Genomic DNA, 18,232 nt, shown 5'->3' with positions numbered 1-18,232 from the left:
TATGTGTATATATATGCAGGTGTATATATATGCAGGTGTATGTATATGCAGGTGTATGTATATATATATATGTGTATATATATGCAGGTGTATGTATATATATATATGTGTATATATATGCAGGTGTATGTATATATATATATGTGTATATATATGCAGGTGTATGTATATATATATATGTGTATATATATGCAGGTGTATGTATATATATATGTGTATATATATGCAGGTGTATGTATATATATATATGTGTATATATATGCAGGTGTATGTATATATATATGTGTATATATGCAGGTGTATGTATATATATATATGTGTATATATATATATGTGTATGTATATATATGTGTATGTATATATATGCATGTGTATGTGTATGTATATGTGTCAGAAAATATAATACCGTAATTTTCGGACCATAAGTCGCTCTGGAGTACAAGTCGCATCAGCCATAAAATGCCCAAAAAGTGAAAAAAACACAAGTCGCTCCGGAGTATAAGTCGCATTTTGGGGGGCAATTTATTCGACAAAATCCAACACCAAGAACAGTCATGAACGAGCAACAACAGGCTAAACGATAGGTATGCTAACGTGACATAAACACAAACGAAGAGCTGAGAACGGCCCTGACGTAACATTCAGTTATTTAAAAAAAACTATTACATAAATAACACGTTTATAAAACCATCTGTCACTCTAATTCATTAAATCCATCGATTGTCCTTTGTTAACAATGTGTGCGCGCCGCTGACGGCGCTTGCACTTCAAAATATTCCACAGGCCCATATAACGATATATAAATTAGAAATCAAATAACTATTATATAAGCAATAATATTATCAAACCATCTGTGCACTCTAAATCATTAAATCCATCGATCAGATTCATCGTCCTTTGTCAACAATGCCGCGCGTGAGCCCTGACATTAGCCCCGTCGTTATTCCACAGATCTAGTATATAACTATATTGCAGCCTTAACAAAGTACAAGGAAAGACGTGGGTTTGGTAAACGGCTCTTTATTTAACTAAACAAACTTCCAGGCGTGTGGCGGCATGGACTTCCAGCCACGGAAGTGGAAGAGAGATCCATAGAATAGGACGTGCGTAAAAGCCATGACCGAGCCCCATCCACCGTCCCCGGACAGCCACCCGGCCGAGCGCCGGCCCTCGACTTCCATCCACGGAGGTGAAAGAGAGCTACCTAGAGTAGGACCGGGCGTGCGTAAAAGCCATGTCCGAGCCCCATCCACCGTCCCTGGACAGCCACCCGGCCGAGCGCCGGCCCCCGACTTCAATCCACGGAGGTGAAAGAGAGCTCCTTAGAGTAGGACCGGGCGTGTGTAAAAGCCATAATAGTTTTTCAAACCTTCTGTCTCACTCCAAATCCTTAAATTCTTCCAACTCTTCGTCCGCCGTGTCACTTAGAAACAAAGCCGCTAATGATGCCGGTAGTACGTGGGGCCCTTCGTCATCCCGTGATCAATCTTTGTCCTTTATGTAAACAACCGCCGCGCCGCGCTGCGCCGCGCTGCGCCGCGCTGCGCCGCGCTGCGTCGCGCTGCGTCGCGCTGCTGACGTCACTTGAAATTCAAATTACAGTAATCCCTTGCTACATTGCGGTTCGTTTATCGCGGTTTCACTTTTTTTTTTGGGGGGAAAATTTTTGAAAAAAAACATAAGTCGCTCCTTATTATAAGTCGCCCTCCCACCCAAACTATGAAAAAACCGTGACTTATAGTCCGAAAATTACGGTACTCACGGGCATACAGTATATTATGTATACTAAAAACTGATTGAAGTTTAGTGTCTCAACTCTTTGTATTATACTGAAGCATGAAATCATGATGTACAGACTGCAAACTGTTTTTCTGTAACGCTTTTTATTCTTTTCAATTATGCTATTACTGTAGGGTTTTACACCGTAAAAAAACGAACGAAATAAATTTTTTCTTTTGTCATTGTTTTTTTTTTTTTTTTTAGGGGGCTGCACGAATTGTATTTGCCTTCATTTCAATGGTGTACTGTAAATTCCATGCGTGTTCATTTGGAGTACCGAAAATTCCGTCAGCCATTATGATCTGAATACTTGAGGAGAACAGCAAACAAGTAAGTTAGTATCACTCATTTACAAATGTTACGCTTGATGACAAGTATTTTAGCATCTCCTGGATGTTTTAGTTTTGTCTGAGCTTAATGCTAACATACAATGCTAACAATTCTAAATTAATATTGCAGTCGTTATAACTGCAATATAACACTGATATTTGAACACAAACTTTGCAGCAACACTTGTAGGCAGAAAATATAACAATACTCACAGCAGACAATATATTATGTATACTAAAACTGATTGAAGCTTAGTGGCTAAAATATTTTGGTGGCTGCGAACCACCCAATACAGATTTGACACAGTATGTGAAGAAAATGTGATGAATGCTAAGGTTGGTTAGCTTGATGCTAACGCATCAATGGTGGAAAACACCATCGACAGATTAACTCAACTAGCATCAGTCTGTTGTTTGCGGCTATGTCATGTGCCTGCTTCTGGTTGAAACTGCCCTGCCTGCCCTTGCCCTGCCCTGCCCTGCCCTGCCCACCCCTGCCCTGCCCTGCGCCTGCGCTTAGATCAGTGCTGCTCAATCAATTCCCTGATGCCCCCCCAAGGAGAAGAAAAAATGTTGCGCTTGTACCCTTATTAACATTAAACTTTAATGATTCTTTAATGATTAAAGAAACAAAAAATAAATAAAAAAGAAAGGTCAACTTACAGTAAAGAATAACTTTATTACAACATTGTTTTTGTGTCTGTAACAGAACCGATTCAATGTGCATCACTTTGCCTGAAATTAAAAAATAAATTATGAATATTTAAATTCTAAACATTCTTGACCAACTGCCATTTTATGCTGAAGAAAATACTATAAAATAAGCTAACATAATATGAAATAAAATAACAGCAATAAATAATATTCAATTCAATGTAAGGAGCACAATATATAAACATTTTACCCTACAAAACAAAAATAAATAAAATGATTTCTTTTATAATGTAAATGAGGCAGCATGACGGAGACCATATCCACGACTGCAAGTAGGTCTTCTGCAATAGTGTTTTTTTTTTCTCGCACTGAGCAATTTGGTACGCTGCTTTATATGATGCTTATAGTGAATGCTGAAGTAGCATTCACAAAGTGGGATTGTTGGCAATATTCAGCCCGTTTTCGCTGAAAAACCTCAAGCATGGACTGCCTTGGATGTGCATGGAAGAAGCCGGGACCGCCTTGGATGCGTCTGGACAATGCCAGAACCGCCTTGGAACCACCTTGGAACCGCCTTGGAACCGCCTTGGATCCGCCTGGACTGCCTTAGATGCGCCTGGAAAACGCCCGGACCGACTTGGATGCGCCTGGATGAATTCGGGACCTCCTTGGATAAGCCTGGACAAAGCCAGGAACGCCTTGGATGTTGGACAACGCCGGGGCTGCCTTTGACGCGCCTTGGATGCGCCTGGACAAAGCCAGTACTGCCTGGACAAAGCTAGGAGCACCTTGGATGGGCCCGGACGAAGCCAGGACTGCCTTGGATGTGCCTGGAAGAAGCCAGGACTCCTTCGAATGCGCCTGGACGACGCCCGGACCGCCTTGGATGTGCCCGGACGATGCTGGGACTGCCTCGGAGGCGCCTGGACGAAGAGAGGATTGCCTTGGATGCACTTGGACAAAGCAAGGACTGCCTCGGATACGCCTGGACGATGCTGGGACCGCCTTGGATGCGCCTGGACGATGCCCGGACTGCCTTGGATGCGCTGAGACAATGCCAGGACCGCCTTGTATGTGACTGAACGACGCCGGGATCACCTTGGATGCACCTGGACGACGCCGGGATCACCTTGGATGCGCCTGGACGACGCCGGGACTGGCTTGCATGCGCCTGGATGACGCCGGGACCGCCTTGGTTGTGCCTGTACGACGCCGGGACTGCCTTGGATGTCTGGATGATGCCGGGACCACCTTGGATGCGCCTTGGATGCGCCTTGGATGCGCCTTGGATGCGCCTTGGATGCGCCTTGGATGCGCCTTGGACGACACCAGGACCTCCTTGGGTGTACCTGGATGATGCCAGGACCACCTTGGATGTGACTTGGATGCGCCTGGACAACTTCGGGACTGCCTTGGATGCGTCTGGACGAAGAGAGGATTGCCTTGGATGCACTTGGACAAAGCCAGGACTGCCTCGGATACGCCTGGACGATGCTGGGACCGCCTTGGATGCGCCTGGACGATGCCCGGACTGCCTTGGATGCGCTGAGACAATGCCAGGACCACCTTGTATGCGACTGGACGACGCCGGGATCACCTTGGATGCACCTGGACGACGCCGGGATCACCTTGGATGCGCCTGGACGACGCCGGGACTGGCTTGAAATGTGCCTTGGATGCGCCAGGACCGCCTTGTATGCGCCTGGACGACGCCGGGATCACCTTGGATGCACCTGGACGATGCCGAGATCGCCTTGTATGCGCCTGGACGACGCCGGGATCACCTTGGATGCACCTAGACGATGCCGGGATCACCTTGGATGCGCCTGGACGACGCTTGGACCGCCTTGGATGCGCCTGGAAGATGCCGGGACTGGCTTGAAATGTGCCTTGGATGCACCTTGGACGCGCCTAATCAACGCCAGGACCACCGTGAATGCGCCTTGGATGCCTCTGGACGATGACAGGACTGCTCTGGATCTGCCTGGATGACACCGGGACCGCCTTGCATGAACCTAGACGACGCCGGGACCGCCTTGGTTGCGCCTGGCCGACGCCGGGACCGCCTTGGATGCGCCTGGAAGATGCCGGGACTGGCTTGAAATGTGCCTTGGATGCACCTTGGACGCGCCTAATCAACGCCAGGACCACCGTGAATGCGCCTTGGATGCCTCTGGACGATGACAGGACTGCTCTGGATCTGCCTGGATGACACCGGGACCGCCTTGCATGAACCTAGACGACGCCGGGACCGCCTTGGTTGCGCCTGGCCGACGCCGGGACCGCCTTGGATGCGCCTGGACGACGCCGGGACCGCCTTGGTTGCGCCTGTACGACGCCGGGACCGCCTTGGATGCGCCTTGGATGCGCCTTGGATGCGCCTTGGATGCGCCTTGGATGCGCCTTGGATGCGCCTTGGATGCGCCTTGGACGACACCAGGACCTCCTTGGGTGTACCTGGATGATGCCGGGACCACCTTGGATGTGACTTGGATGCGCCTGGACAACTTCGGGACTGCCTTGGATGCGTCTGGACGAAGAGAGGATTGCCTTGGATACACTTGGACAAAGCCAGGACTGCCTCGGATACGCCTGGACGATGCTGGGACCGCCTTGGATGCGCCTGGACGATGCCCGGACTGCCTTGGATGCGCTGAGACAATGCCAGGACCGCCTTGTATGCGACTGGACGACGCCGGGATCACCTTGAATGCACCTGGACGACGCCGGGATCACCTTGGATGCGCATGGACGACGCCGGGACTGGCTTGAAATGCGGCTTGGATGCGCCAGGACGCCTTGTATGTGCCTGGACGACGCCGGGACCACCTTGGATGCACCTGGACGACGCCGGGATCACCTTGGATGCGCCTGGACGACGCTTGGACCGCCTTGGATGCGCCTGGAAGACGCCGGGCCTGGCTTGAAATATGCCTTGGATGCACCTTGGACGCGCCTAATCGACGCCAGGATCACCGTGAATGCGCCTTGGATGCCCCTGGACGATGACAGGACTGCCCTGGATCTGCCTGGACGACACCGGGACCGCCTTGGTTGCGCCTGGCCGACGCCGGGACCGCCTTGGATGTGTCTGGATGATGCCGGGACCACCTTGGATGCGCCTTGGATGCGCCTTGGATGCGCCTTGCACGACACCAGGACCTCCTTGGGTGTACCTGGATGATGCCGGGACCACCTTGGATGTGACTTGGATGCGCCTGGACAACTTTGGGACTGCCTTGGATGCGTCTGGATCACGCTGGGACTGCCGTGGATACACCTGGACAACGCCGGGACAAACTTGGATACACCTGATTGGCGCAGGGACCGCCTTGAATGCGCCTGGTCAAAGCCGGGACTGCCTCGGTGGCGCCTGGATGAATGCCTTGGGTGCCCCTGGACAACGTCAGTACTGCTTCGGATGCGCCTGGACGACGCTTGGACCGCCTTAGATGCACCTGGACAACGCCACGACCGCCTTGGATGCGCCTGGATGACGTCGGGACCGCTTTGGATGTGCTTTGGATGCGCCTGGATGAAGCTGAGCCCGCCTTGGATGTGCCTGGACGACGCCGGGACTGCCTTGGATTCGCCGTGGATGCGACGCGGGGACGGCCTTGGATATGCTTTGGATGAACCTGGACGACACCGGGACCGCCTTTGATGTGCCTGGACGACGCTGGGACTGCCTTGGATGTGCCTTGGATGTGCCTTGGATGCGCCTTGGATGCGCCTTGGATACGCCTGGACGACGCTAGGCCTGACTTGGACGCGCCTGGACGACGCCAGGACCGCCTTGGATGCGCCTGGACGATGCCGGGACTGCCTTGGATGCTCCTTGGATGCACCTCGGATGCGCCTCTGATGCGCCTGCACGACACCAGGACCGCCTTGGTTGTGTCTGGACGTTGCTGGTACCTTCTTGGATGTGCCTTGTATGCGCCTGGATGACGCCGGGACAGCCTTGGATGCCCCTGGACGACCCCTGGACCGCCTCGGATGAGGCCGGACGACCACGGGACTGCCAAGGATGCACCTTGGATGCGCCTGGATGACGCCGGGACTGCCTTGGATGTGCCTTGGATGCGCCTGGACTACGCCAGAACCACCGTGGATGCGCGTGGATGACGCCAGGACTGCCTAGGATGTGCCTTGAGTGCGCCTTGGATGCGCCAGAACGATTCCGGGACCGGCTTGGATGCGCCTGGACAACGCCAGGACTGCCTTGAATGCGCCCGGACGACGCTGGGACAGCCTTGGGTGCGCCTGGATGATGCTCTAATCGCTTTGGGTGCGCCTGGACGATGCTGGGCCCGCCTAAGATGTGCCTGAATGACACCAGGACTGCCTTGGATGCATCATGGATGCGCCTGGACTATGGCGAGACCGCCTTGGATGCGCCTGGACGACGCCGGGACTGCCTTTGTTGCGCCTTGACGATGCCTGGACGACGCCTGGACGACGCCTGGACGATACCGGGACCACCTCGGATGCACTTTGGATGCGCCTGGACGACGCCGGGAACGCCTTGGGTGTGCCTGGACAACGCTGGGACCGCCTTGTATGCGCCTGGACAACCCTGGGACCACCTTGGTAGCACCTGGACGACACTGGGACCGCCGTAGATGCGCCTGGACGACGCCGGGACCACCTTTGATACGCAATGGATGCGCCTTTGATGCGCCTGCACGACACCAGGACTGCTTTGGATGTGCCTGAAGGACACCGACACCGTCTTGAATGTGGCTTGGATGCGCCTGGACGACGCCTGACCCGCCTTGGAATGAGCCTGGACGACGCCGGGATCCCCTTGGATGAGGCTGGACGACTCTGGGACTGCCTTGGATGAACCTTAGATGGGTCTGGATGACGCCAGGACTGCCTTGGATGTGCCTTGGAAGCGCTTAGACGACACTGGAACCACCGTGGATGCGCCTGGACAACGGCGGGACTGCCTAGGATGTTTCTTAGATGCGCCTTGGATGCGCCTGGACGACGCCGGTACTGCCCTGGATGCACCTTGGATGCGCCTGGACGACGCTGGTACTGCCCTGGATGCACCTTGGAAGCGCCTGGATGACGCTGGGACAGCTTTAGATGTGCCTGGATGACGCTGTGACTCCCTTGTATGGGCCTGTACAACGCCGGGACCGCCTTGGATGCGCCTGGACGACGCCGGGACCGCCTTGATTGCGCCTGGACGACGCCGGGACCGCCTTGGATGCGCTTCGTATGCGCCTTTTATGCGCCTTACATCCACCTGGGATCCGCCTTGACGACGCCGGGACCGCCTTGGATGCTCCTTGGATGCCCCTTGGATCCGCCTTGGAAGCTTCTGGACGATCCCAGGACCGCCTTAAATGAACCTTGGATGCAACTGGACGATCGTTCTACTGGGTGACTTCAATGCTCACGTGGGCAATGACAGTGAGACCTGGAAGGGCGTGATTGGGAGGAACGGCCCCCCCGATCTGAACCCAAGCGGTGTTCTATTATTGGACTTCTGTGCTCGACACGGATTTTCAATAATGAACACCATGTTCAAACATAAGGGTGTCCATGTGTGCACTTGGCATCAGGACACCCTAGGCCGCAGTTCGATGATCGACTTTGTAGTCGTGTCATCGGATTTGCGGCCGCATGTTTTGGACACTCTGGCGAAGAGAGGGGCGGAGCTGTCAACTGATCACCACCTGGTGGTGGGTTGGCTCCGATTGTGGGGGAAGATGCCGGTCCGACCTGGCAGACCCAAACGCTCTGTGAGGGTCTGCTGGGAACGTCTGGCAGAATCCCCTGTCAGGAAGAGCTTCAACTCCCACCTCCGGCAGAGCTTTTCCCACGTCCCAGGGGAGGCGGGGGACATTGAGTCCGAGTGGACATTGAGTCCGAGTGGACCTTGTTCCGCGCCTCCATTGTTGAGGCGGCCGACCGGAGCTGTGGCCGTAAGGTCATTGGTGCCTTCGTGGCGGCAATCCCCGAACCCGCTGGTGGACACCGGCGGTAAGGGATGCCGTCAAGCTGAAGAAGGAGTCCTATCGGGCCGTTTTGGCCTGCGGGACTCCGGAGGCAGTTGACAGGTACCGGATGGCCAAGCGGAACGCGTCTTCGGCGGTTGCTGAGGCAAAAACCCGGGCGTGGGAGGAGTTTGGCGAGGCCATGGAGAATGACTTCCGGACGGCTTCGAGGAAATTCTGGTCCACCATCCGGCGTCTCAGGAGGGGGAAGTAGTGCGACGTCAACACTGTTTACAGTGGAGATGGCGTGCTGCTGACCTCGACTCGGGACGTCGTGTGTCGGTGGGGAGAATACTTCGAAGACCTCCTCAATTCCATTGGGGACAGTGCCTCTGGATTGGCAGACTGGGGTGGTGGTTCCCCTCTTTATGAAGGGGGACCGGAGGGTGTGTTCCAATTACAGGGAATTACACTCCTCAGCCTCCCTGGTAAGGTCTATTCAGGGGTGCTGGAGAGGAGGGTCCGCCGGGAGGTCGAACCTCGGATCCAGGAGGAACAGTGTGGCTTTCGTCCTGGCCGTGGAACAGTGGACCAGCTCTTCACCCTCAGCAGGATCCTCGAGGGTGCATGGGAGTTCGCCCAACCAGTCCACATGTGTTTTGTGGACTTGGAGAAGGCGTTCGACCGTGTCCCTCGGGAGGTTCTGTGGGGGGTGCTTCGGGAGTACGGGGTACCGAGCCAACCGATAAGGGCGGTTCGGTCCCTGTATCACCGATGCCAGAGTTTGGTCCGCATTTCTGGCAGTAAGTCGGATTTGTTCCCAGTGAGGGTTGGACTCCGCCAACGCTGCCCTTTGTCCCCAATTCTGTTCATAAATTTTATGGACAGAATTTCTAGGCGCAGCCGAGGCGTTGTGGGTCCGGTTTGGGGACCTCAGCATCGCGTCTCTGCTTTTTGCAGACGACGTGGTGCTGTTGGCCGTGATCTCCAGCTCTCACTGGAGCGGTTCGCAGCAGAGTGTGAAGCGGTCGGGATGAGGGTCAGCACCTCCAAATCCGAGTCCATGGTCCTCGATCGGAAAAGGGTGGAGTGCCCTCTCCGGATCGGGGATGAGATCCTGCCCCAAGTGGAGGAGTTTAAGTATCTTGGGGTCTTGTTCACGAGTGAGGGGAGGATGGAGCGCGAGATCGACTGGCGGATCGGTGCAGCGTCGGCAGTAATGCGGACTCTGTACCGGTCTGTCGTGGTAAAGAGAGAGCTGAGCCAAAAGGCAAAGTTCTCAATTTACCAGGCGATTTACGCTCCTACCCTCACCTATGGTCACGAGCTATGTATGGGTCGTGACCGAAAGAACGAGATCCCGGATACAAGCGGCCGAAATGAGTTTTCTCCGCAGGATGTCCGGGCTCTCCCTTAGAGATAGGGTGAGAAGTTCGGTCATCCGGGAGAGACTCAGAGTAGAGTCGCTACTCCTCCACGTTGAGAGGAGCCGGATGAGGCGGCTCGGGCATCATCAGGATGCCTCCTGGACGCCTCCCTGGGGAGGTGTTCCGGGCATGTCCCACCGGTAGGAGACCCCGTCAGTACCACGTCAGTACCACGTCAGTACCGTCTTGGGCGCGCGTGGACAGCGCTTGGGCCGCTATGGATGCGCCTAGAGGACGCCGGGAACGCCTTGGATGTGCCTTGAATGCGCCTTGGATGCGCCTAGACAACGCCAGGACCACCGTAAATGCACCTGGACAACGCCGGGACCGCGTTGGATGTGTCTCGGATGCGCCTGGACGTCGCCGTGACTGTCTTGGATGTGCCTGGACGACGCCTGTACTGCCTTCCATGCGCCTGGACGCTGGGACCACCTTGGTTGCGCCTGGACAACGCTGGGACTGGCTTGGATGGGCCTGGACAACACCGGGACCGCCTTGAATGCGCCTGGACTTGGCCGGGACCACCTTGGATGCGCCTTGGATGCGCCTTGGATGCGCGTCGACGGCGGGACCGCTTTGGATGTGCCTTGGATCCGCCTTGGATCAGCCTTGGAAGCTTCTGGACGACCCTGGGGACCGCCTTACATGCGCCTTGGATGCACCTGGACAACGCTAGGACTGCCTTGAATGTGCCTGGACAACGTCAGTACCGCCTTGGGTGCGCCTGGACGCCGCTTTGACTGCCTTGGGTGCACCTGGACAACGCTGGGACTGCCTTGGATGTGCCTGGACGATGCTGGTACCGCCTTGAATGCGCCTGGACGCTGGGACCGCCTTGGTTGCGCCTGGATGATGCTGGGACTGCCTCGGATACTCCTTGAATACTTCTGTATGCCAGGACTGCCTTGGATGTGCTTTGACGACGCCGGGACCGCCTTGGATTCGCCTTGGACGACGCAGGGATCATTTTGGATGTGCCTGGACGACACTGAGACCGGCTTGGATTCGCCTGGAGGACGCCGGGACCGCTTTGGATGCGCCTGGTCAACGCCGAAACCGCTTTGGATGCGCCTGGACAATGACGGGACCGTCTAGGATGCGCCTGGACAGCGGCGAGACCACCTTGGATGCGCTTTGGATCCGTCTTGGATGCGCCTGGACGACGCCGGGAGTGTCTTGGATGCGCCTGGACGCCGCTGGGATTGCCTTGGGTGCGCTTGGACGACGCCTGGTCCTTCTTGGATGCGTCTGGAGATCGGCGGGACTTTGGATGCCCCTGGACGATGCTGGGACTGCTTTGAATGCGCCTGGACGCCAGGACCGCCTTGATTGTGCCTGGACGACGTTGGGACCGCCTTGAATGCGCGTTACATGCACCCTGCGTGCGCCCAGACAACGACGGCACTGCTTTGGATGAGCCTTAGATCCGCATTGGATGCGCCTGGACGACGCCGGGACCCTCTTGGATGCACCTTGAGCGACGCAGAGACCGGCTTGGATGCGCCTGGACGACGCCGGTACCGTCTTGTATGCGCCTGGATGACGCCGGGATCACCTTGGGTGACCCTGGACGACGGCGGGACCGCCTTGGATGCGGCTTGGATGCGGCTTGGATGCGGCTTGGATGCGCCATGGATGCGCCATGGATGCGCCATGGATGCGCCATGGATGCGCCATGGATGCGCCTGGACCACGCCAGGGCCGCCTTGAATGCGCCTGTACAATGCTGGGTTCGCCTTGGATGCGCCTGGACCACGCCGGGACTGCCTTGGATGCGCCTGGACTGCCTTGGATGCACCTGGACAAAACCAGGACTGTCTTGAATGAGCCTGGACGAAGTTAGGACTGCCTGGACGAAGCCAGGACTGCCTTGAATGCGCCTGGATGAAGCCAGGACCGCCCTGGATGCACCCGGACAAAGGCAGGACTGCCTCAGATGCGCCTGGACGACGCCGGGACCTTCACAGATGCGCCTGGACGACGCCGGGACCGCCTCGGCCGCGCCTGGATGACGCCGGGTCCGCATTGGATGTCCCCACCAACACCAGATCCGGCCCACACCTGTAACATCTGCGGCCACGTTTGTCTCTTATGGATTGGACTCACCAGCTACAGAAGACGCGGTGTGAAGACCAAACGTCCAGACTCAAGAGACTTTTGAGACTGATGCCGAATAGAGAGAATAAGATAAGTAAATATATAAAAATACATAACTAAAAATGTAAATAAGTAAATAGATAAGTAGATAATAAGTAGATAAGTAAACTGATAAAAATAGTGGATGGATGGATGGATGGATAAAAATAGATAAGGAAATAGATAAAACCCATAAGTTTATAGAAGTAGATAAGTAAATAGATAAAAATGGATAGGTAAAAAGTAAATAAAAATAGATAAGTAAACAGATAAAAATAGTGGATGGATGGATGGACGGAAGGAGGGATGGATAAAAATAGATAAGGAAATAGATAAAATACATACGTTTATAGAAGTAGATAAGTAAATAGATAAAAATGGATGAGTAAAAAGTAGATAAAAATAGATAGGTAAACAGATAAAAATAGTGGCTGGATGGATGGATGGATGGAGGATGGATAAAATTAGATAAGGAAATAGATAAAATACATAAGTTTATAGAAGTAGATAAGTAAATAGATAAAAATGGATGAGTAAAAAGTAGATAAAAATAGATAGGTAAACAGATAAAAATAGTGGCTGGATGGATGGATGGATGGAGGATGGATAAAATTAGATAATTAAATAGATAAAATGGATAAGTATATAGAAGTAGTAAAGTAAATAGATAAAAATGGATAAGTAAAAAGTCGATAAAAATAGATAAGTAAACCGATAAAAATAGTGGCTGGATGGATGGATGGATGGAGGGATGGAAAAACATAAAATAGATAAGTATATAGAAGTAGATAATTAAATACACAAAACTGGATAAGTAAAAAGATAAAAATAAACAGATAAAAATAGAAAAGTAAATAGATAAAAGTAGAAGAGTAAATAGATGAAGTAGATCAAAATAGAAAAGTATATTGGATGTACCTGGACAACGCTGGGACCGCCTTAAATGTGGTTCCAAAAATTACGTCTGCCATTATGATCTGAATACTCGAGGAGAACAGCAAACAAGTAAGTCATTATTTCTCATTTACAAAAGTCACACTGTACGACAAGTATTTTAGCATCTCCCGGATGTTTTAGTTTTGTCTGAGCTTAATGCTAACATACAATGCTAACAATTCTAAATTAATATTGCAGTCGTTATAACTGCAATATAACACTGATATTTGAACACAAACTTTGCAGCAACACTTGTAGGCAGAAAATATAACAATACTCACAGCAGACAATATATTATGTATACTAAAACTGATTGAAGCTTAGTGGCTAAAATATTTTGGTGGCTGCGAACCACCCAATACAGATTTGACACAGTATGTGAAGAAAATGTGATGAATGCTAAGGTTGGTTAGCTTGATGCTAACGCATCAATGGTGGAAAACACCATCGACAGATTAACTCAACTAGCATCAGTCTGTTGTTTGCGGCTATGTCATGTGCCTGCTTCTGGTTGAAACTGCCCTGCCTGCCCTTGCCCTGCCCTGCCCTGCCCTGCCCTGCCCTGCCCACCCCTGCCCTGCCCTGCGCCTGCGCTTAGATCAGTGCTGCTCAATCAATTCCCTGATGCCCCCCCAAGGAGAAGAAAAAATGTTGCGCTTGTACCCTTATTAACATTAAACTTTAATGATTCTTTAATGATTAAAGAAACAAAAAATAAATAAAAAAGAAAGGTCAACTTACAGTAAAGAATAACTTTATTACAACATTGTTTTTGTGTCTGTAACAGAACCGATTCAATGTGCATCACTTTGCCTGAAATTAAAAAATAAATTATGAATATTTAAATTCTAAACATTCTTGACCAACTGCCATTTTATGCTGAAGAAAATACTATAAAATAAGCTAACATAATATGAAATAAAATAACAGCAATAAATAATATTCAATTCAATGTAAGGAGCACAATATATAAACATTTTACCCTACAAAACAAAAATAAATAAAATGATTTCTTTTATAATGTAAATGAGGCAGCATGACGGAGACCATATCCACGACTGCAAGTAGGTCTTCTGCAATAGTGTTTTTTTTTCTCGCACTGAGCAATTTGGTACGCTGCTTTATATGATGCTTATAGTGAATGCTGAAGTAGCATTCACAAAGTGGGATGATTGTTGGCAATATTCAGCCCGTTTTCGCTGAAAAACCTCAAGCATGGACTGCCTTGGATGTGCATGGAAGAAGCCGGGACCGCCTTGGATGCGTCTGGACAATGCCAGGACCGCCTTGGAACCGCCTTGGAACCACCTTGGAACCGCCTTGGAACCGCCTTGGATCCGCCTGGACTGCCTTAGATGCGCCTGGAAAACGCCCGGACCGACTTGGATGCGCCTGGATGAATTCGGGACCTCCTTGGATAAGCCTGGACAAAGCCAGGAACGCCTTGGATGTTGGACAACGCCGGGGCTGCCTTTGACGCGCCTTGGATGCGCCTGGACAAAGCCAGTACTGCCTGGACAAAGCTAGGAGCACCTTGGATGGGCCCGGACGAAGCCAGGACTGCCTTGGATGTGCCTGGAAGAAGCCAGGACTCCTTCGAATGCGCCTGGACGACGCCCGGACCGCCTTGGATGTGCCCGGACGATGCTGGGACAGCCTCGGAGGCGCCTGGACGAAGAGAGGATTGCCTTGGATGCACTTGGACAAAGCAAGGACTGCCTCGGATACGCCTGGACGATGCTGGGACCGCCTTGGATGCGCCTGGACGATGCCCGGACTGCCTTGGATGCGCTGAGACAATGCCAGGACCGCCTTGTATGCGACTGAACGACGCCGGGATCACCTTGGATGCACCTGGACGACGCCGGGATCACCTTGGATGCGCCTGGACGACGCCGGGACTGGCTTGGATGCGCCTGGACGACGCCGGGACCGCCTTGCTTGTGCCTGTACGACGCCGGGACTGCCTTGGATGTCTGGATGATGCCGGGACCGCCTTGGATGCGCCTTGGATGCGCCTTGGATGCGCCTTGGATGCGCCTTGGATGCGCCTTGGATGCGCCTTGGATGCGCCTTGGATGCGCCTTGGATGCGCCTTGGATGCGCCTTGGACGACACCAGGACCTCCTTGGGTGTACCTGGATGATGCCAGGACCACCTTGGATGTGACTTGGATGCGCCTGGACAACTTCGGGACTGCCTTGGATGCGTCTGGACGAAGAGAGGATTGCCTTGGATGCACTTGGACAAAGCCAGGACTGCCTCGGATACGCCTGGACGATGCTGGGACCGCCTTGGATGCGCCTGGACGATGCCCGGACTGCCTTGGATGCGCTGAGACAATGCCAGGACCACCTTGTATGCGACTGGACGACGCCGGGATCACCTTGGATGCACCTGGACGACGCCGGGATCACCTTGGATGCGCCTGGACGACGCCGGGACTGGCTTGAAATGTGCCTTGGATGCGCCAGGACCGCCTTGTATGCGCCTGGACGACGCCGGGATCACCTTGGATGCACCTGGACGATGCCGGGATCGCCTTGTATGCGCCTGGACGACGCCGGGATCACCTTGGATGCACCTAGACGATGCCGGGATCACCTTGGATGCGCCTGGACGACGCTTGGACCGCCTTGGATGCGCCTGGAAGACGCCGGGACTGGCTTGAAATGTGCCTTGGATGCACCTTGGACGCGCCTAATCAACGCCAGGACCACCGTGAATGCGCCTTGGATGCCTCTGGACGATGACAGGACTGCTCTGGATCTGCCTGGATGACACCGGGACCGCCTTGCATGAACCTGGACGACGCCGGGACCGCCTTGGTTGCGCCTGGCCGACGCCGGGACCGCCTTGGATGCGCCTGGACGACGCCGGGACCGCCTTGGTTGCGCCTGTACGACGCCGGGACCGCCTTGGATGTGTCTGGATGATGCCGGGACCGCCTTGGATGCGCCTTGGATGCGCCTTGGATGCGCCTTGGATGCGCCTTGGATGCGCCTTGGATGCGCCTTGGATGCGCCTTGGATGCGCCTTGGATGCGCCTTGGACGACACCAGGACCTCCTTGGGTGTACCTGGATGATGCCGGGACCACCTTGGATGTGACTTGGATGCGCCTGGACAACTTCGGGACTGCCTTGGATGCGTCTGGACGAAGAGAGGATTGCCTTGGATACACTTGGACAAAGCCAGGACTGCCTCGGATACGCCTGGACGATGCTGGGACCGCCTTGGATGCGCCTGGACGATGCCCGGACTGCCTTGGATGCGCTGAGACAATGCCAGGACCGCCTTGTATGCGACTGGACGACGCCGGGATCACCTTGAATGCACCTGGACGACGCCGGGATCACCTTGGATGCGCATGGACGACGCCGGGACTGGCTTGAAATGCGGCTTGGATGCGCCAGGACGCCTTGTATGTGCCTGGACGACGCCGGGACCACCTTGGATGCACCTGGACGACGCCGGGATCACCTTGGATGCGCCTGGACGACGCTTGGACCGCCTTGGATGCGCCTGGAAGACGCCGGGCCTGGCTTGAAATATGCCTTGGATGCACCTTGGACGCGCCTAATCGACGCCAGGATCACCGTGAATGCGCCTTGGATGCCCCTGGACGATGACAGGACTGCCCTGGATCTGCCTGGCCGACACCGGGACCGCCTTGGTTGCGCCTGGCCGACGCCGGGACCGCCTTGGATGTGTCTGGATGATGCCGGGACCACCTTGGATGCGCCTTGGATGCGCCTTGGATGCGCCTTGGATGCGCCTTGGATGCGCCTTGGATGCGCCTTGGACGACACCAGGACCTCCTTGGGTGTACCTAAATGATGCCGGGACCACCTTGGATGTGACTTGGATGCGCCTGGACAACTTTGGGACTGCCTTGGATGCGTCTGGATCACGCTGGGACTGCCGTGGATACACCTGGACAACGCCGGGACAAACTTGGATACACCTGATTGGCGCAGGGACCGCCTTGAATGCGCCTGGTCAAAGCCGGGACTGCCTCGGTGGCGCCTGGATGAATGCCTTGGGTGCCCCTGGACAACGTCAGTACTGCTTCGGATGCGCCTGGACGACGCTTGGACCGCCTTAGATGCACCTGGACAACGCCACGACCGCCTTGGATGCGCCTGGATGACGTCGGGACCGCTTTGGATGTGCTTTGGATGCGCCTGGATGAAGCTGAGCCCGCCTTGGATGTGCCTGGACGACGCCGGGACTGCCTTGGATGCGCCGTGGATGCGACGCGGGGACAGCCTTGGATATGCTTTGGATGAACCTGGACGACACCGGGACGGCCTTGGATGTGCCTGGACGACGCCGGGACTGCCTTGGATGTGCCTTGGATGTGCCTTGGATGTGCCTTGGATGCGCCTTGGATGCGCCTTGGATGCGCCTTGGATGCGCCTGGACGACGCTAGGCCTGACTTGGACGCGCCTGGACGACGCCAGGACCGCCTTGGATGCGCCTGGACAGCCTTGGGTGCGCCTGGATGATGCTCTAATCGCTTTGGGTGCGCCTGGACGATGCTGGGCCCGCCTAAGATGTGCCTGAATGACACCAGGACTGCCTTGGATGCTCCTTGGATGCACCTCGGATGCGCCTCTGATGCGCCTGCACGGCACCAGGACCGCCTTGGTTGTGTCTGGACGTTGCTGGTACCTTCTTGGATGTGCCTTGTATGCGCCTGGATGACGCCGGGACAGCCTTGGATGCCCCTGGACGACCCCTGGACCGCCTCGGATGAGGCCGGACGACCACGGGACTGCCAAGGATGCACCTTGGATGCGCCTGGATGACGCCGGGACTGCCTTGGGTGTGCCTTGGATGCGCCTGGACTACGCCAGAACCACCGTGGATGCGCGTGGATGACGCCAGGACTGCCTAGGATGTGCCTTGAGTGCGCCTTGGATGCGCCAGAACGATTCCGGGACCGGCTTGGATGCGCCTGGACAACGCCAGGACTGCCTTGAATGCGCCCGGACGACGCTGGGACAGCCTT

This window comes from Syngnathus acus, chromosome 3 (assembly GCF_901709675.1).
Source record: "Syngnathus acus chromosome 3, fSynAcu1.2, whole genome shotgun sequence".
NCBI lineage: Eukaryota > Metazoa > Chordata > Actinopteri > Syngnathiformes > Syngnathidae > Syngnathus > Syngnathus acus.
This window is presented reverse-complemented; position numbering follows the sequence as displayed.